Below are 12,737 nucleotides of genomic sequence, written 5' to 3' on the forward strand. Positions count from 1 at the left end.
ACAACCTGAAAATCTTTAGGTTACAGATACAAAGAGAGTTGAGTAAAAAGTTCCTTTTTCTGTCTAGTTCCTTTAGCTTGGCTTTTAGAAGTGAACTGATATTTTCTGGAATTGCATCCTGGGATTTCATCTTGGGCCCAGAAGATTGATATGTGTAGTCTCATCTTCCTTTGTTGATTTAAGGAGTGCATTGTTTCCTGTGTTTTTAGGGGAATTCATCAGGAAATGTGAATTACCTGGCTGCCATATTACTAAGAGGCCGATGAAAAATTTTATTACTACATTAGTAATTTGTAATATTCTAACCATGGAATGCTCCTGGTTAAAACAATTTGGGAAATCTCCCTTTGACAATGATAAGAATCATTTTATTAACCAATGTGCTTTTAGTTTTCCTTTACTCTGTTATAAATTCTGGCATACAAATCTGATTTTACTAATCTCTTGCACAATATTTTTAAATGGCTCTCCATGGGCTATAGGAGAAACTCTGAATTGACTTCCTGGCAGACAATGCACATCATAATCTGGCTACAGCCCAAATGTATAACTTAATGCTGTCCCTCTCCTACTCTTCTTTGAGTTTCAGCAGTGCCCAACTTTTTGCTAGTTTTGTCCATGTATTGGTATATGTGGTCTACATGACACACTTACATTTATCGTTAGATGTTCTTAAACACTTTCCTAAACTCGATATTGCCCTCTCTTTATATATCCTCTTATTTTCCCTTAGCTTTGTACAATACATGTGTAATAGCAAATGTCCATTTATTCATAAAATATGTGTGCATTGAATGTTCCATAAAGTGACAGGTGACTCCATCTATTAAGGTACTTTCCTCACTGCGCTGCCTGCTGCAGGAATTCCAGAAAGGTTCCTTTGGGAGGAAGACTCTCAACTCTGTTCTGGACTTGGATCATACATTCTTTGTCTCCAATCCTTGTCAGGTAGCCTTATACTGACGTTATCTTCCCTCCTGAGACTTGCCAGATTTTCTGTTTCATTTATTACTAGCTTGAGCTTTGAAGTCCATCTTTATAACTTCCCTCTTTGGCCAAAAACTCACCCCGAAACACACAATCCAGACAGACACTTGAATCCCAGCCTTAGGAACAGCACCAAGGGCTTCAGTATAAATGGCAAAGCCCTATAGGCATATTTTTTCAACACCGATTCATATGCTTAATCCATCTTGATGGGAGGAAGTACTTTTATTCCTGGTATAAGAGAAACATATACATTTATAAACCTAATTGAATAAATGAACAACTAAATTAATTTGTTAACTGCTACTGGTCACTACAATTTTTGACACTGGTATTCAACTCAGATTTCCCTCAAGTAGTTAGTGGTCTAGGAGAGTGCTGTATAGATTGTACTCTGTGGAGTACACAGAAGGTATTATGGGTATACTGGGGGAGGGGGATGGAAGACAAGGAGGACAGGAACAGGCAGGGCTCCAGGCTGCTCATAGGCATTTCAAGCAGAGAAAATCCCCCAGTGTGCACTTTATGTATTCGACTTCCTCCAAATAGTTCAGCTGAATAATGTTTCCAAGGCTTAAAGTTTAAAAATCCCCAAAACCATGGATGCAAAGCTAGATTAGAGAGTGGCAAAGGTACCTTCCCAGAGCACTTAAACCTGCTTACCTTGTCTCAGTTGTATTTAATGAATATCCATGAACTTAAAACTGTTTTATGATACTGACTTTGCCAAGAAGACAAACAAAGCATCACATGCTTGGCAAAGTTGCTTTCACATCTTTAATTATGACAGACTTCCTAAGAATATCTGATGGACCAAATCTGCATAAGCAAAAGGATTGGTTTACCCAGGCATCTCTTCATATAGGAAATTCAATGGTTTAATAATTCCATACCACTTTAACTCCTTGGCACCTAGAACCTGAAGTGCCTCCTGCCTGGAAGACAATTGCAAACAACAAATGCCTTGGAAAGCGCTAATGCAAAAGGATTAGAAAGCTAGTGCAGATAAAATGTATTATGCTTACCACTGACAGGGTTTTATGGGCAGTAGTCGGATAAAGAGGTATTATTAGTATCATCCAGTCTGTGCCAGAGGCAATATCCAGCACTGTAGTGCTTTTTGCTTTTTGGTATGCCAGCCTCCACGGTATGTTCTTCCAAGTTGGTGCTGACAGAGCAAAGTAACACACAGAGACAAAATCCTTTAAGGTCCTGTGTTCCTTGAAATAAAGAAACATTTAAAAAAATTCAATGCATTATGTTAATTTGAGAATCAAATAAAAATGTATTGTGGATTTCTTTTTATGTAGCTGCTGTGGCTAATAATCTGCACCCCAAAATCAAAGGAAATGGTTAATCTGTCAAAAAGGACTTAAAAATTTCAAAGAGCCTTTTGAATTTTATTTTTTTCTTTTCTCTTCTCATCATTGATAATCCCCACATTGTCAAAGGAAAGGGGTCTCTTGAGGTTTAAGGGAATGATTTCTCTCATGGTGTCAATATTTGCAGCAGAGACATCCAGAGACAGTTTGCAGTTTTATGGCCCTTTAAGGAAAAGCAGTGAAATGTCATCCCAGCTCATTCTAAATAGATGGCATATTGATAGCAATGAACATTATTTGCCAACATTAGCACAGAATGAATGCCCCATTTCAGATCTCAGTACTGAGAACATAAGGCCAAGGCACTGCAGAATGAAGACATTGCATGTTTATGAAAGTTATGCTTTGATCCAATGAGGCCCAAATTGATATGTCATACACTTTGCCTTCATTAACGTGTGTTATCACTCAGCTTCCTGCCAGAAAGTTCCACACCATCTTCCACTTTTTAAATTAGGCACAGTAGACTAGACAAGAACATCACATTAGTTTGAGAAATATATTGCCAGCAAATGGTTTTTATGCAAGAAAATATGCACCCCAAATATTTGAAAATTAGCCTATCATCAACACTACAAATCATTTAAAAATTACCTCTATAGTCACAGAGTGCAGAGTCTGCTAAAGCTGTAGCAACAGATAATAAAATATTACTGAATCAAGCTTTCCCTTATTATCTCTCAATGTGCTTTGAAGGCTGCATGCTGAATAAAGAAAGTCATCCTTAATGGTCAACTGCAACAATAAATGAATTATTTCATTTGTGATCTGTTTACCCACCCATCCATTCACTTGGCACATTGAATGACTACTATGGGAGAGGTAACTGGTAGGTGCACAGGGCCCAAACATAGAAGCTTCAGTTTCTGCTCTTGAAAGGATGACAGTATTATGAGATAGATGTATGGAGAATAGCACAGACAACAGAAACGTGGTGACAGCCAGGACAGAGGTGAACTATGGAGGTGCTATGGCAGCAGAAGCTAGAGGTTAATCCAGTGAGTTCCTTAGCTCTTCCAGTGATGGAGTATTTCCAGAAGAATTTGAGAAGACTTATGTTCCCTTGGTGAGCCCTGGCTTGGATTTGGAGCCCACCCTGTATCTGATAACTCCTCAGCTAGAAACATTCTGTACATGGGGCATTACAGCGGCTGCCCAATGCCTGGAGAAGTGATCTTGGAAAAATCTTCTGTTTAGCTCCTTTCATATTGAGAAAAAAATATAAATTTCTTTCTCTATAGTCAAATGCTCCTTTGTCACAGCTTCCTGGAGCTTTCCTTAGCTTCTCAGTGTGTGACCACAATTTCAGTTTCCAGAGTCAGGGTCAGCTCCCCATCTTGCAGTCCTTATCTAAACTGACACTTGCAGCTCTACAACTTGCCTGCATTCTTTATACTCCTAATTCGCTTTTGTTTGCTCATTAAAATTAAAACATGCACCAGTCCCACATTAAATGAGGGCCCTCTTCTGAATCAATGATATGTTTATATCAAAAATTCAACTGAAATTGAGGAATGCAATGATCTTCAGCTCGTATTTTAAGAGATTTAAAAAATAACAGCCATCCCTGAAGTTTACTGTAGATAGATGCTGGACTATTACAACACTGTTTGCTGAGGTAGAACTTGCAAGATAAATTTTGTGAGCTCATAATCACTTCAGTTTGAAAGCATTCAAATAGAAAAAAAAATTGTTTCTTATAAGCTGCCCTCTCCTGCTGTGAATTTGACAATTGTAATTCCAGAAAATACTAGCTCTCCCTTGGACAGCATTAGTCATCATTTTCTCCTTATCAAACATACTAGAACATTGTCTCATACTGGTTTTCTTCCTTTATATCTCATTTCAGAATTTCTCCTCCTCAGTATACATTAAAGCATAGCAAATTCCATAATATGTTCCCACCTAGTCCTGCGGCTATCCCCTATACATGGCAATTCAGAATTTCCCATCAGGCCCGGACTACCATATCCCTCAGTATAATAAGTTATTTAGGGAGGTAAGAGAGCAAGTCATATGGAGTTATACTTATTCACCCTTGAAAAGAGAGTGAGAGAAAGGAAGAAACCATATGTACACATGTGCAATCAAGTAATAATCCTTTTATCTCCTTATACCTTTTCCTTTGTCCTTTACGAGTAATTTATATTTTCCAGTGAAAACGGACCCTCTCATTCTCTATTACCATCTATAATATCTAAAGCTGTTCTTAAATTTAGTACCATCTAGATTGACATTAATTATCCAATCAATCATTAAGTGTTCCGTTAGTATATTCATTCATTTTGAGCAACATTTGTTGGTTAGCTATTATGTGTCCATTAATAAATAATTAAATAAAGCATTTATAAAAAATTAATTGATGATAATGATAAATTAGAGGACTGGATGCGCATATAAATGGGCTCTACAAGCATCTGGAGAGTCAATGATAGCTTATTGAGATCTAAAAGCTGAATTAGTCAACTGAATATAGTAGGAATAACAATGTAGACTGACAAATATAAGGAAGAGCAATTTGAAGACAGTGCACAGAAGATATAGCTCCTTTAACTAGCTGTTAAAAACAAGTTGTTTTTGTTTTATTTTGTTCTGTGGACTGAGTCTGCTGAGGTAATCCTCTGGGTCTGGAGAGAAAGGACCAAGAATGAGGTTGATACAAGATGAAGCAGAATCGCTATGTTTCCAGTGGGTTCTATCTATTAAGACAAAGAATGAATAATTATTGGGAGACTCCCCAGAGCTTTCAGCATGTATGCAACGTGAATGAGATCTCACATTACAAAGAACACTTTAGTGGTTAAAGATGGGTCAAGAATCAATGCAGATAACCTCAGGACACACCAGTTCCACTCACAAGTAGCTACCCAAGGGAAATGAAAATACAAGTCCACGCAAATGCATATGACACTAGTATCTTTCATAGTATCCAAAAAAGTGGAAATGACTCAGATGTCCATCAGTTAATAAATGGATGAATAAAATGTGATATGCTCATGTAGTGGGATACTATTCAAAAACAAAGAATGAGATACTGAAGCAACTATCATATGAATGAACTTCAACAGCATTATGTTAAGTGAAAGGAGCAAAAAAGACCATTTATTTTATAACTTACATGAGGTGTCCAGAAAAGGCAAATATATAAAGAAAGTAGAATAGTGGTTTTCTAGAATATGAGAGAAGGAATGGGGTTTTATGGTAAATGGGCATGAAGGATCCTATTTGAATGATGAAAATCTCCTAAACTGAATTACAATCATGGCTGCACAGAGCAATAATTTACTAAAATTAAATGAATTGTAGAGTTAAAAATGGATGAACTTTATGATATGTAAGTTATACCTCAAAATAGTTATTAAAATAAAACTGATACAGATGCACTTGAAAGTAATTTAGGAAATATAATTGTCTAGATGTTATGATTAACTGGTTATAAGCATTGAGGGAGAGACTTGTATGTATATTTCTGTAGAGAACAACAGTGTGGATTGTGAATCAGATTGAGCAATGGGGTGGGTAGTTCTGACAGTTATAAGCACATCCTAATTATTCCACCTTTGCAAATCAAGTTGATACTCTTCTACTAAAACATTAGCAGTGCATTGCTTTTAGAAATAAGGCTAAAGTATAAAACCCTAACCCCAAATCTAGCACCATCTTCAACCACACTGCACTTTTCCAGCTTCTTATACACATCAAACCCATCCAAAGATGCAGAGCTACGGGAGATGTCTCTCTCTGGTAATCCTGAATGCAGCGGATGACGTGAAGACTTTCGTTTCCGTGATGTCTAGGCAACTCCTCAGAAATTAACAAGATGGTAATGCTGACTTGAGACAGTAGTACCCCTTGGCTTACAAGTGACATAGACTATAAGCATAAATCTCTGGGCACTCAAAAGAGAAAGAGGAAGGAGAACATACATACACACACACGCGCGCACGTGCACACACACACACACACACACACACACACACACACACACACAGTCCAGGATCTTATTCTAATTAAAAACATATTCTAAGAAAAGCCTGTCAGGTGCCTGTCTTCGCCTTTCATTTATATATCTCCATTTGGTCCCAAGAAAACCTGCATTTTTGGATTATTGGTCTCATTGCTAAATAATATACAAAAAATAGCCAGATAATTAATTATAAACTACAGTCTGCATCTTTTTTAATATGTGGGAAGTTTTGTTTCTCACAATTAAGTCAGTCTTTATTATATCATAATACACTGCTCCCTATTACTTTTAGAATTAAATATAATGCAAATACAAAAGGAAAAAAAAACAAATAGGAGAGCCAATTAATCATTATACTCAGTATTTTCTTTTACAGGTACTTAGGAGTACATTTTATATGGTGTTATTCTATTTCCATTCATAGACACACAAAAAATATATATTACTGCATCCCTTTCTCTTTAAATAATACTTACTGAGAACTTGCTTAGTGTCAGACAAATGTATAAATGATATTATACACACACATACACTAAATCCTCAGTATAATCATATTAAGTAAGTATTGTTACTTTTCTTATTTTACATTTAAGGAAACTGAGGCATAGATTAATCAGGTCAGATGGCTAATAAATGGCAAAGATATAATCCAAAGCTTTCTGCCTGCATGGTTCACTTATATAACTGTTATGCAATATGATATACCTCTTCCAAAACTTTAGAATTTCTTCCTATACTTTATTTCTTTCTTTACCCAACCAGTGACCCTAACTAATATAAGCTTTAGGGTTTTAGAAATTCCAGTTCTTAGGTTCACAAACATTGAAAGACTCTTAAAACCTCTATATTTGCCTACTTGCTGCTTTACCAGAACTCCAGATTCACCAACTGTAGCACAAAAATACGCTTACTTTGGAACAAGAGATGCTGTGTGGACTAAAGAAAGGAAATAGAATCAGACATATTTTGTCCAGTTATTTTTCACAGGACTTAGTTGGCCTATCACAAAATGGCCATTCACTTACACAATCAATTTTGATTTTCAGAATTGTATGTGCCAATTAATGGAGTTGTGAAACAGCACGATGTCTGTACACATCATGTATATAAGATGTTCAGTGTTAATAAGAATAATACTTAAAGCAAGAAATATTAAGAGACAAGGCAGGAGAAAGATCATAGACTGCTTTATCTGATATTTAAAAAATGCCTATCTAATGCCATGATTTCCCTTATATGCAGAATGTAAGAGAAACAAAATGAAACAAATAAAACAGAAATAGACTCATAGACAGTAAAAAGTGATGGTTCTAATGGGGGAGGGGCTGGGGTGGGTGAAACAGAGGAAGGAGATAAAGAGACACGAAACCTAAATCATATATAAATTAGTCATGGAAATGAAAGACCAGCTGAGAGAATGTGTCGACAGTTCTGTAACATCTTTCTGTGTTGACAGACAGTAAATACACTAGTTGGGGTGATCATTTAATAATGTAGATAACTCTCAAATCAGTATGCTATCTACTTGAAACATTATGATATTGCATATCAACTATGTTTCAATAAAAAAATTCAAAAATTAAAAATGCCTATCTTACTCTGAAGATATTTTGTACACAAAGTTTCAAGCATGGATGTGATAAGGTAATATTATCATTTTTAGAAAAACTGTTTTCATTATGAAATAGCACATTCATGTGAAACAGGACCTGGAGCTATGTTAGAGGCTGTTGCTGTTTTCAGGTGAATGATGATTAAAGCCTATATTAGAGGAGTAACAGTAGTGATGATGGAGAGGTAATTCCCTAAGAAACATGTCAGAGGTAGAATCTGAAGTACTTGGTATTTTATTGGAGGGGGAGAAGAGTAAAACACAAGCATAATTCCAGGTAACAAGATTAAGTGACTCATTGACCAGGGAGTCTCCAAAAGAAAAACAGAATACAGAAGAGGAAAAGGTGTGTGGGAAATTTATTTTCTTTAGTGTCTATTCATGATCTTCACAAGAAAATTTCAAATGAAGCGAGGTGGAGTTAATTCTGGGAAGGATTATAAAAGGAGGCTATTGATTTATTTCTGTATAAAGACAACGATATGTTTTCAACCCCTTCTCTCAAAAGCAATCTTGATTACTCCTGAAAAAATAAATTAATTATAGCAACACTTGTAGACTTAGTAATACCATTATTTCACACCCTTTGCATCAAGTAACAAACCAGAAAAAAATACAGGTACCTCAACTGGGCTCCATATCACCTAAGAAAAGTTTGAAAAGGAGAATTTCTAAACACCAGTATATATACTACTTCTAAATTTCAATGAGTTACCTTCCCTTTCAAGTTTATTTAGCAAACAATAATTGAGCCACTACTATGCATTCAGGTCCCTGCTTGGTTCTACAGAAATAATCAGTTGAATTGTCTCTGCCTTAACCAAATGGAAGCGCAGATACAAATTGGCCTCACCTTGGGCCCCTATCGAACAATTCCTCTTGGTTGCCACAGTTTATGTAGCTGCTACTCTGTTAGACTGATTGGAGATTTCAGCTTTTATTTATCTTCATTATGTGTTTAAAAATTTAATACTTTTAGCAGAGATTCTGCCTCAGATCTTAAAACAGTAAAATACAAGGATCAGGTCCCTGACTATGATACATACAGAATTTTGCACCTTTACTTATTTAAAGCTCTCTTTTTGTAAATTTTTTCTTTCATATATTGAAATAATATACAATATTCATATAATTTATTATATTGAGCTTAAATGCCACAACACTGATGATATGTGAGCTATTATACCCACTTCACAGAAAAGAAAACCTGAAGCTTAGAGTGGTCACAAAGCTGAGGTCTTTCCACAATATTAATTCATTTGAAAGTGGTGTAAAAAATTCTTCCCTTTTAAAATACCCTTTTTTAGCATAATTAAAGATTTTATTATTTTTTTTCCCTTGCACATTACTCCTTTATCTTTGTGTACTTCAAGGAACATAAAATCTAAGAGTCTTAAAAATTCCTATCAGGGCAAATCTTTGGTTTTGCCAGTTTTCCCAGAGAAACTATGTTTAGGTTATTAACACTTCATGTTTCAAGTAAAAGCTGCATTCCTTTTACATTTTACTGATGTTGCATTCTACCTACCTTGGGCTGTTGCAAATTCTTTTTTTCCTTCCAAAAGATTATGAAAATTGGTAATCAAGTTTATATTTTTCCACAGGGCATTTGAAGATATTATTGCCAGTACTCATTTCACCAGATAATTTGTTTTTCTAAAAATAAAAAAGGTAAGATTTTGGGATCAAAATTGTGCATTTTCCAAACTATACAAATTTTTAATCCTTTCCTTCTGATCAAAAATAAGAAGAAGAAAGAAAAAGGAGATTCTGCATCCTCGATTCTGAAATCACACGTGTGCAACTCCCAAAGCTGGTGCTTCCGTTTCTGCAATTACATTCCTAACTCTCTGAAACATAATGTAGCTGTGAGCTTTGGAAAGCAGCAGGGTTGGGTAACAAGTAGCAGATGACAAGACATAAGAGTCCTTCTGGATTGAACCTCAAAGCATAACTCCACTAATGGAATATGAAAAAAGTTCAGATGCAGAAAGTCACTTTTGATTTATTTAACTTTCTCATTTCATAGATAATGAAATTAAGACCCAGAGAACTACAAGTATTTACTCAGGTCATTATTTGTCACAATCCATGCAATATACAACAATGAGGCCTTACTGCTTCCTCCAGCCTCTGACATAAATATATACTCTGTACTGGAGTCTGGCCAAAGAATGGGGATGGGCGATGAAATATTTTAAATCGTTCTTCAAAATAAAATCAATATGCAGTCAATCAACAGACATTTATTGAGAGTGTGCCTCATTTAACTCTGTCAGGTACATCAAGAAGTTGCCTGCTATAGCGGCTCATGAGATAGGTTACTCGCGGGAATGTTCCTAACTCAGATCTATGCTTGCAGCCCACTTGGTTCCCTTCATTCTCTCTCCAACTGTGATAAAAGGTAGTATTGAAAACATCATATCCAAAGGTTATATCATGTCAAAACCATGAATTTCATTTCAGTGTCCAAAGGGCCTTTGTGTGGGTGTTTTAACATTCATTAATAGCACTTGAGACATGTTTTAAAAATATTTTGCCTTACCTGAATGTCTTTCACATAACGTTCCCCCAGGACACTACAAAAGAGCAACAGTCCCTTTCAAGTTTCAAAACAGTTCTGCTAGACTGACTAATGGGGTGTGAAGTTCCCCACATCAAGATAAAATTCACAGGACTTCAGAGCAGACACAAAAAGGGTTTGAAGCAAGATGATGATTATCATTGAAGTAAGATGTAAGGACAAGAAGGTGGAAGTAGGTCCTAGGAGAATGTTACCAAAAACAGGGCTGCACCTGTATGTAAAGTTTTAGCATTTCACAAGTAGGAGGAAAATTAGCTGTCACGTACTTTGAATTACTTCCCACTACATGTGAAGAAATTGAGGCCTAGAGAGGGCAAGGGATAGATTCTGGATCAAAGAACCACATAGAGGAGAAGCAGGAATTAGAATCTATTTGTTCTGATTTTAATAATTATGGCCATATAATTATTGAATGTGCTTCTTTGTGAGGCAATCTGTTATGTCCATTCATTTGTGATTACATTGTGCATAATCTGCTTTCCTGAAACATTGTCATAAGAAATTAACTAAACAGACATCCCAAGAGAACTATTTCATCTTAAAAGACATTCATAGTATCTATTCTCTCTTCCCCACCTATTCCTTCCCTTTTTGCTCCCAGTCTTACAAATTACAAATTCACTTCACCACTGTCACCTGACTTAAACAAAACACAGTGAAACTATTCCCTCCCTTTACCTTCCTGACATAAAACTGGGCTTTTCCTTTAGACAGCAAAAAAAAACACACACTAAAAAACAAACTTTCCATTCTAATTCATACTCAGATTACAGTCAAATAAAAGCCCTAAGTAACAGAGGTGCAGAATCTGTGGATTGGAATGGGGTACGAACCATCATCTCATTTAATTACCCTTTTATGCTTGAATCTCCCCTACAACTTTTCTCTCAAAGTGGCCATCCCCTGCCTACATCTGAACAGTTCCAGGGACAAGCTACATATTACCTCCTGAGAGAGAGTTTGTTTCATGTTCAAATAGCTCTGGCTGTTAGCGTTTCCTTATTTTACACTGAAATCCGTGCCCCTGCTATATCCAAAATTTGGTCCTAGTTAGCATTCTTGGGGCCTATAGAGCCTCATGGTACTACTTCAAGCATTTACAAGCAGCTATTTTGTTCTCTGAATCTTTTCTACTTGGAATAAAATATCCTTATTTCTCTCAACTTTTACATAACAAGGTTTAGAATCTTCCTTAAGGCTCTTGATTATCTAATTTCTGTTCTCTGAAACAAACTCAATTTGTTTATATCTCATTTTAAGTACTGTACATGAGAAATGTTTCTAGAAATGTATCTTGCAACTGCCAAATATTCTATTTAATGTATGGATAGCAACAGAAACCAAGATCACTATTTTTGGATGACTGTTTGCTTCTCATGATCCATATGAAACTTGCTAATGGCTAATCTCTGAGGCCTTTTGTTTAAATGTGTTGCTGCTAAACTGAATCTCTGCCATTAGAATTTCAGAACCAAGTATAAACATCTAATAATTTACCTTCAATTTTGCTTTCTTAAATTCAGTCCTTAAATATGGCTTGTCATGTTTTTAGAGGAAGAAATCCTGATTTCGTCCTCCCCATATTTGTTATTCCTTCTTCCTTGTTCTCTCAGACAGTAGTATGAACATACCTTTGATTTATTTATTTACCAAACCATTGCCTTAAAAAGAATAAGAACAGGACAGGGCTAAGGGTGGAGTTCTCAGTACATACCTGGAATCTATAATTCCTTTAATTCATCGGAAGGACCTTGCTTCAAATAAAAGTACTGTGGAAGCACAACAATTAAAGCAGATAAAAACAGAGCTGATCTGGTTGAAGGTCTGTGCATATGAAAGTGAGCATGTGTGCACACGTCTTAATTTCCTGTCTTCTCTGGGTTGGTGACATTCTCAAAAACACCTCCATGGAATCTTTAGAGCATGCCAGAATATCATGTGAATCACAACAATAATGACATTTTAGAAACGATTATCATATAAACTGATTCCGATCTGTATTTATTGTATAAAAAATTATCATGAGATACTAAGAATGGCTAACAGAGATGAAGTTACATTACATATTCTTTCCCAAATTAAATAAGTAATTAAATTCCCAATGGAATTTTTTTCAAATTGGTAAAATACTTTCAAGTTCATGTGAAAAAATTAATTCACACACCTGGAACATTTTGAAAACAAATGATCATACAGCTATGAAAT

The 12,737-nt window shown here is 35.7% G+C and overlaps 1 long non-coding RNA gene across 1 annotated transcript; it reads right to left on the reverse strand.

Moving 5' to 3' along the window:
• Positions 1-402: 402 nt before the first annotated feature.
• LOC140850611 (uncharacterized) lies at positions 403-9,606 on the reverse strand. The gene is made up of 3 exons (XR_012133554.1): positions 9,477-9,606; positions 2,013-2,207; positions 403-1,218 (listed from the first exon to the last, which is right to left on the reverse strand). It is a non-coding gene; the product is annotated as an uncharacterized lncRNA (long non-coding RNA).
• Positions 9,607-12,737: the final 3,131 nt, after the last annotated feature.

This window comes from Manis javanica, chromosome 7, assembly GCF_040802235.1.
Source record: "Manis javanica isolate MJ-LG chromosome 7, MJ_LKY, whole genome shotgun sequence".
NCBI lineage: Eukaryota > Metazoa > Chordata > Mammalia > Pholidota > Manidae > Manis > Manis javanica.